We start from the raw sequence: 7,632 nt of genomic DNA, 5'->3' as shown, positions 1-7,632 counted from the left end.
AATAACTCTGTGTTAGTTGCAGAGTTTGGCTGTTCTTTAATTTACTGAATGTTCACTGGTTTGGAGCCTTGTTCCTTTTTGTCGTGATTAACTCTCCTCAGTCGCGAGAAACTGCTGATGATTTCTTCCTGCAGGAAAAGCCCATCCACATTGTCCTCCGGCTGCCCAGGCTCTGGTGCCTGCCTGCCTGTCATACCCATGGCTACAATCATTGGAGTCTTTATTAAAATCAGCCTCATTGGGCATGGACACTTTGCGTCACATGGCAGTGTTGCACCACATGCAGCACAGAGCCAGATGGAGGCTGACCTTTTTTTGGTATCACTACATATTATCCCCACCAAAAATATTGCCGTATATATGGTCGTGTGGAACGGCCATAGGCGATATTTTTGGGGGGGATTATTTTTGGGTTTTTTGGGAGCATGGGTTGCGGGGGTGTCCCCCGCTCCTTTAAAAATAATGCAGGGGTTGCAGGGGTGTCCCCCGCAGGTTCCATGCCTTAATATTGCCACCAAAGATATGTCGATATTTTTGTATGACAATATTTTTGCAGTGATATTAACACATGGAACCATCTTTTCTTGTCAACACATGGATACACCACCAGTCCTGGGTAGAGAGCGGGCACAGTTCTTCAGGACACCAAAACCCATTTGATATGGTTGCAAGTGTGGGAATTGGCGGTTTTGTATCAGTGGTGTCAAGAGTTGACTGGATTTCTCAGTGGTGTCATCAACCAAGGCCCCGTGAGGTATCCAGCATCCCCTGGGTGGGAGAATGATGTGGCTTGTGATTATAATCAGAGGTTATAAGGGCAGAATTCCCCTTATGGTGCAACTTCCATGAAACATGTATTTCATTGGTGGTGCCCATGAAACTTTAATGTGCCCATTCTTCTCAGCAGTGCGTGGAGGAAAGGTGGGACTCATATAGGACAAGGCTTTTAATTGAAGGTCACAGGAGCATGCATAGTGTTAGGTTGTGGTGCAGTCAGGGTGCCTTTTGAACCACAACAGCATTTCAAGCTTGGATGATTGGCTGTGGGTTACAATGTCCCATGCATGCCTCCAAGAACTCCCTCTATCATGCCTGAGTGGGACATCAAGTCCTGCCTTCGGCTTCCATTATGTGGCCGGTGGTATTGCTTTTTAATGGGTAAGGTGGATGATGAGTTCTCTGGATGAAGGGAGGCTGGGATGCAGGATAATGCTTCTCCTGGGGGGGTGCTGCTGGATGGGCTGCCCGGTGGGAGTGGGGTGCAGGATGCTGGGCTTCCATGGGGTGATTCTGCTTGAGCTAGGATTCCTCGTAGTTGCCCTGAATAGAGTGGCAAGGCCGCTGCTCCTTCCATGCTTCAGCAAATGTGAGACTGTGTTCAATGTGTGCTTCTTATGCTGCCCCAACGCCTAATTAGTCGTGTGTTCTATGCGGGGTAATATGTTTAAATAGGTATAAAGAATCCCTATTAACATGAAAACATCCTACTCCACCAACGGGGATATAGATATATGTAATGCAATAAAGAGCAAGATGATAGGTGTTGTTTACTTGCCTCCAACCCCCTCACACAGGAACTCTATAAGGTTTTCCAGCATCACTAGTCCTGAAAAAATGGACCATCTGCTATAACTGATTTACACAAATGTATAACAAGTTTATTATTCAAATAATTCAAACTAAATTTAAACAAAAAACACTACCCTCGCGTAACACAGTGTACTAAACATTAAAAAACAAATATAAAACAAATATAAAACATCAGATAACTTATTTATACGACACAGAAGATATCACATAACACACAAAAAAAATCTCAATGTGTCACTAAAACAACAAGCATCCCAACATGTTTCTGTTCTTAACTGCCCAGTTCAGGCGAACATTCTTCAGGGGATAAATTTAAAAGCATCCACTAATCTCTTCCACACCGTGTTGAAAGGGTAGATTCAGGCACCCAAGAGGGTAAAAGGAAAACAACCTCCAAGCCTTTAAATGGTGAAACTTCAAAGCACGTCACAGGATGACAAATTTGCTGGTTTCCCTCCAAATGAGAAATCAATACTTCAACAAAGCGTCACAGTCCGCTAGAGTATCGCCACACCTCCACAAATGTAGGGATCAAGACTGCAATTCACAATTCAGTAATGAACAAGTTGAAATGGAAACATCCATACGATCAAGCAATAAAGTACAGAGTCAATCTATACACACGGAGGGGTTTATTCACTCCACTTGCAGCATTCAAACATATAACCATAGACGCTTTGAGATTGTGCAGCAGCCATGGCTCCTCTGAATCGAGTGCTGGCCGAGTATGTTTGAATGCTGCAAGTGGAGTGAATAAACCCCTCCGTGTGTATAGATTGACTCTGTACTTTATTGCTTGATCGTATGGATGTTTCCATTTCAACTTGTTCATTACTGAATTGTGAATTGCAGTCTTGATCCCTACATTTGTGGAGGTGTGGCGATACTCTAGCGGACTGTGACGCTTTGTTGAAGTATTGATTTCTCATTTGGAGGGAAACCAGCAAATTTGTCATCCTGTGACGTGCTTTGAAGTTTCACCATTTAAAGGCTTGGAGGTTGTTTTCCTTTTACCCTCTTGGGTGCCTGAATCTACCCTTTCAACACGGTGTGGAAGAGATTAGTGGATGCTTTTAAATTTATCCCCTGAAGAATGTTCGCCTGAACTGGGCAGTTAAGAACAGAAACATGTTGGGATGCTTGTTGTTTTAGTGACACATTGAGATTTTTTTTGTGTGTTATGTGATATCTTCTGTGTCGTATAAATAAGTTATCTGATGTTTTATATTTGTTTTATATTTGTTTTTTAATGTTTAGTACACTGGGTTAGGTGAGGGTAGTGTTTTTTGTTTAAATTTAGTTTGAATTATTTGAATAATAAACTTGTTATACATTTGTGTAAATCAGTTATAGCAGACTGTCCATTTTTTCAGGACTAGTGATGCTGGAAAACCTTATAGAGTTCCTGTGTGAGGGGTTTGGAGGCAAGTAAACAACACGTATCATCTTGCTCTTTATTGTATTACGTGTTCTATGCGGGGGCCAGGCATAGCTTGCTTGGCTGATGTGGTCCTCTTGTGTAAGTTACCAGTCTGTTTGCTCCTGCTCTGACCAGGTGCTATTTATCGGTGTCAAAGTGGTTCTAATTGCTAAACAATATGTGTAATGGGTCATCAAAATTCCCATTGGATTTAATGCAGTTCGTAAAAACTTGAATAAAATGTGTGCGTAAAAACCATCTGCATAAGATGGTAAATACAAACGGATTTTGCGCAAGGATTTAGATGGGTAAAAATCAATGAGTAGGGGGTGCACGATGAAATCTCGGACAAAGTGTAAAAAGGATGTCTAAAAATGTTCCATATGTAGCAGAGGCCTTGCTAGTGGGGCTGAGGGGGCTATAGCCCCGGGTCTTTTGGTTGTAGCCCCAGATAGAAGCTCAGGGGCTACAACCAAAATTCTAGCTAGCCCTGAGTCCCGACAGTCCCGACATTAGCATAGCCCCAGATCTTTTCCAGACTTAGTAACACCCGGGGTATTATACAACTGGAGACTGCTCCTGGGTGGTAGCCGTGCAAGGAACAAATCAGCATAACGTGTATGTAATGCATGCCCTCACAGTGTGTTGAGTTAGGATACCATTCAGGCTAAGCGTGTGATGGCATACATGTGTGAGATGGTGGAGTTTCATGTACAAGCCCAGCAGCAAGGCCTGATGTTGAGGGTTGTCCCGCCAGGGGGGTGCTCTAAGTCAGGGTCATGGACTCATGAATGGATCTGGTAATTCTGGCACACACTGAAGAACAGATCTGCAACGCAACCCATCTGTACGGCGCCAGAGTGCTAAATGCAGCTGTTTTTGAAGACCCACTCGGTTGCTTTGGGCATTACACTGGCCGTACCTGTGGAATCCAGAGCTCTCTTTCTGCTTATTTTTCATTCCTTTTTTCTTGCTCTGCCTTTTCTCAGTTTTGCGCCTCTTTTCATCTCCTTTCAGTGTCTTGAACTCTTGCTGCAAGAATGTTTCTTTTTCCATTCATGTATTGCTCTCATTTTGTCTCGCTCGCTTTTACTACAGAAACTTAATTTCATCTTGGGAGGATAGCTCAGGGGCAATGTGCTCGCCTTAGAAGCAAGACACAACGCAACACCGCAGGTTCGATCCCCCGGGTCTGTGCTTAGAAACCTCTGGGTATTAAGCGCATTATAAATATCATATCATACATTTGTTGTGTTACCGCATTTCCACCTCTTCTTTCCACCTCCCCCTTATCTTTTGGCTTTCTTTTTTTCTGCCAAGTTCCTGACCCACCACTAAACAAAGTTCTTCCTCAGCGGCCAGCAGTCGGCACCCTTGCTCATCATCTTTGAGAGATGGCAGCTATGTCTGTGCTGGCTCTTCTACCAGACACTACTGAAGTTACAAGCCAACTGTCGTGAGCTATTGTAGCAGTCACTCTGCAATCTGTGCAGTACAGGTAAGTAGTGATGTCACATCTAGTGTGTAATAAAAAAGATGTATATGTTTTTAGACTTTGGTGTGTTAGAAATAATGGGCCTCATAAAGAGTAAGGCGGTAAGTGGTAAAATTAGCCGTAACTAAGCTACTGCCAATTTTACCACTACGCCAAATTATGAGTTTGTGTTTTGAGTGGAGGATGTACCTCCAGCAAAACCCTGGAGGGAAATGTTCCCACTCAACACTGAAAAATTTGCAAAATTGGCAGAATTACTGTGGCGGTAATTCCGCTAAAAAAAGCCCCATTGGGTCCAATGTACCAGAAATAAATGGGGAAATACACCACCACCACCACATGTAATCAGGCGGAAATTCTGCCTGAGCAAGTGGCAATAACGATAATTCCTCAGGGCTATTTATTGGCATTTACCTCTGATTTTCCACCTAACTTGCAATGAGACTCAATCTCATTGCATAGGGATCCATTGTGCAGTCTGCTTGCCATGCTCGCACGACAGGCAGCATGTACAATTCAATGATGCTCAACATGCTTGCAAGTCGGACAATGTTTATTTGTAATTGTGAACACTGCTTACTATGCGCGTATGGCAAGTAGTGTTCACAATAAAAATTAAACACTGACACAGCAATTGTGAGCGCCGCTTGCCACGCTCACAATTAAAAGTAAACGCTGCTGAGAGTGTTGAAATACTTTGCACGGCGGATTGCAAAAGTTCAGAGCAAAAGTGTCTACGCTGCCTTTTGCCCTGTACTTTTGCACTCTGCGTACACATGGGCGTAATTTTAGGGGGGGACAAGGGTGTTTGTCCCCCCCAACTTTCATGGCACTCCATTTTGTCCCATTCATTTGGCTGGGGCACTTTTCCTTCAGATGTCATGCCCCCCCCAACATTTTCAGCAAAGTTACTCCACTGCGCGTGCATATTGCAAAAGTTTCTCGACAGGGAACCACCTGTGTATGTCAACCCCGCTGCCAAATTACTCATTTGACAAAAAATGAGCTCCTCAATGATTTGAGCAGAATTATAAAATTGTACAAAATATAAAACCCATAGCTCTCAACTCACACGCCTTCTAAACAGCTGACTCACCCACCAAGCCTCCTGCATGCCCATTCATTTCAATGGGCCTCTCACCCGCCAAAAATAAAATCGGGTGTTTTCACCCGCCTTTGTGACACAAATGGTTGAGAGCTATGTGAAACCCTTCCCTCCAACCTCCAAAGCCGCTTTAAGATTTCCTATATTTCCTCTCCATTTGTATAACACCCTCCTGCTGACCGTGAATGTGGCGGCTGGCCACGCCGGGGCTTGTCTGTGCTGGCAGGGAATGTAGTAGAGCCAGGAAGTGTTGCCATGCTCACTGCGATGCTTGGAATGCAGCGACAGCAATTACAACGCTGCACATTCCGGCTGCGCGGCCCAGTGTTTAAACGTGCTCTAATGCGGCTGTGATTTGCCACTTCTCCGAGCTGCTCCCGCCCCTCTTCTCTTTTCTTTTTGTCCGCGTGTGCGCGCGTTGGGACGGTGTCCTCGTGACGCACGCAGCTGCTGCCTAGCAGACAGAGCGGGATCCGAGTGGGCGCGTGAGTCACCATTTGGCGGGCCTTTTTTCGAGGTGACGCCACGGGGAGAAACTTGACTCTCCATTTGGCAGAAATATGGAGCGGCCACTTCAAAGAAATAGCTAAGAACGTATGAAAATTAAACTTTCTGAGGAACGCGTTTATTTCTGAAGTGATGATGACGAATGCCACCTCATACTTTGGACTTACACACATGCTATGTTCAGTACAAACTGGTACATTCTTGGCACCGCAGGAGATCTTATATAAAAGTTCAAAGATGCATCTTGCTCGAGGATCCGCAATTTATTTCACTCCGTCGACTCCTTTTTCTTAAGAAAAGCCAATTTTGCTCTTTGGCTAAGTACATTTGCTGCTTCAAATATAAACGTGAAATTCGCCTTGTGCATGCTTGAATCCCAGCAGGTTTAAGACATCACTATTGGTGAGCAAACGGGGCACGTGCCGGGGGCCACCGCCCTCAGAAGGACCTCCACCTGCCTGCCGCAAATTTTATGAAACAACTGTAATGCGCTTGGTGACCGCTTCACTGTCACAAACTGTTTCTGCGCTTTCTCTATGGAAGGGTAGGCTAAGGGCCGGAATGTCAAAGTAGTTTCCGGGGCCCATAGACTAGGAAATCAAGCTCTCATGCAGGAGTAGCCCTATAATGTAGAAATAGCAAAATCCTCACATCCTGTTCAGAAGCTGAACAAATGGGTATTGTTGCAATCAGGGCCGGCCTTGGGGGTGTGCCGCCTGGCGACCGCTCTTGGACGCCCTGCCATTAGCCCCCGACCATGCCAGCTCTGGGGAGTCTTTCAAGATCTCCCCCGAGCTGGCGTGGTGGCGAATGGCCGGCAGGCGCCCTATTGTTCTTAAATGTGTTCCGCTCTCGGGAGCGGGTCGCATTTAAGAATAATAGGGAGCTGATGCGAAGCATTAGCTCCTATTGAAAAATGTGGCGCCCCCCCCCACCCCACCCCAAATGTTTGTTTTGGAGCCCAGGGCGCTAAGACCAGCGCTGCTTCCAATTTACATATTTTTTTTGTTTTGTTATGTTGAGTATTGGGACCAATGAAAAGAGCTGAGTACAACTCCCGTTAATTACTCAAAGGGGTTTCTTGCTGAATCACTATCACAGGCATGTTTAAAATGTAAATGTTCTTTGCTTTTATGCAAATTGTGCAGCTTGGGTTCCATGAAGAGATACTATGTTGCAGTGAACTGGCCTGGGGCCACGCCCCATCAGCCCTGCTGCCACCTCTGCCTCCCATCTTGTCATCCCCAAGGAGGAGAGTGTTCCCAGGGTACTTTTTAAATTAATTTTCTGCACTAAAATATGGATAAAGGGGATCATGCTGAGTTTGCCACTGCAGAAAAAAAGGGGCAGTAACAGAATTACCGCCACTGTTACCACACCGCCAAATTCCGACTTTGGAGGTAAAGTGGAGGGAAAACATCTAGCACTTAGCTGGCGGTATTTATGCCAATTAAGCTTGTGGAATTACTGCCAGCTGATTTAGTACTGGTTGTAATTCCGCCAAAACTGAATGGC

Source organism: Ambystoma mexicanum, chromosome 4q, assembly GCF_040938575.1.
Source record: "Ambystoma mexicanum isolate Mex_15411 chromosome 4q, UKY_AmexF1_1, whole genome shotgun sequence".
NCBI lineage: Eukaryota > Metazoa > Chordata > Amphibia > Caudata > Ambystomatidae > Ambystoma > Ambystoma mexicanum.
The sequence above is the reverse complement of the archived record's forward strand: the minus strand, read 5'-3'. Positions refer to the sequence as shown.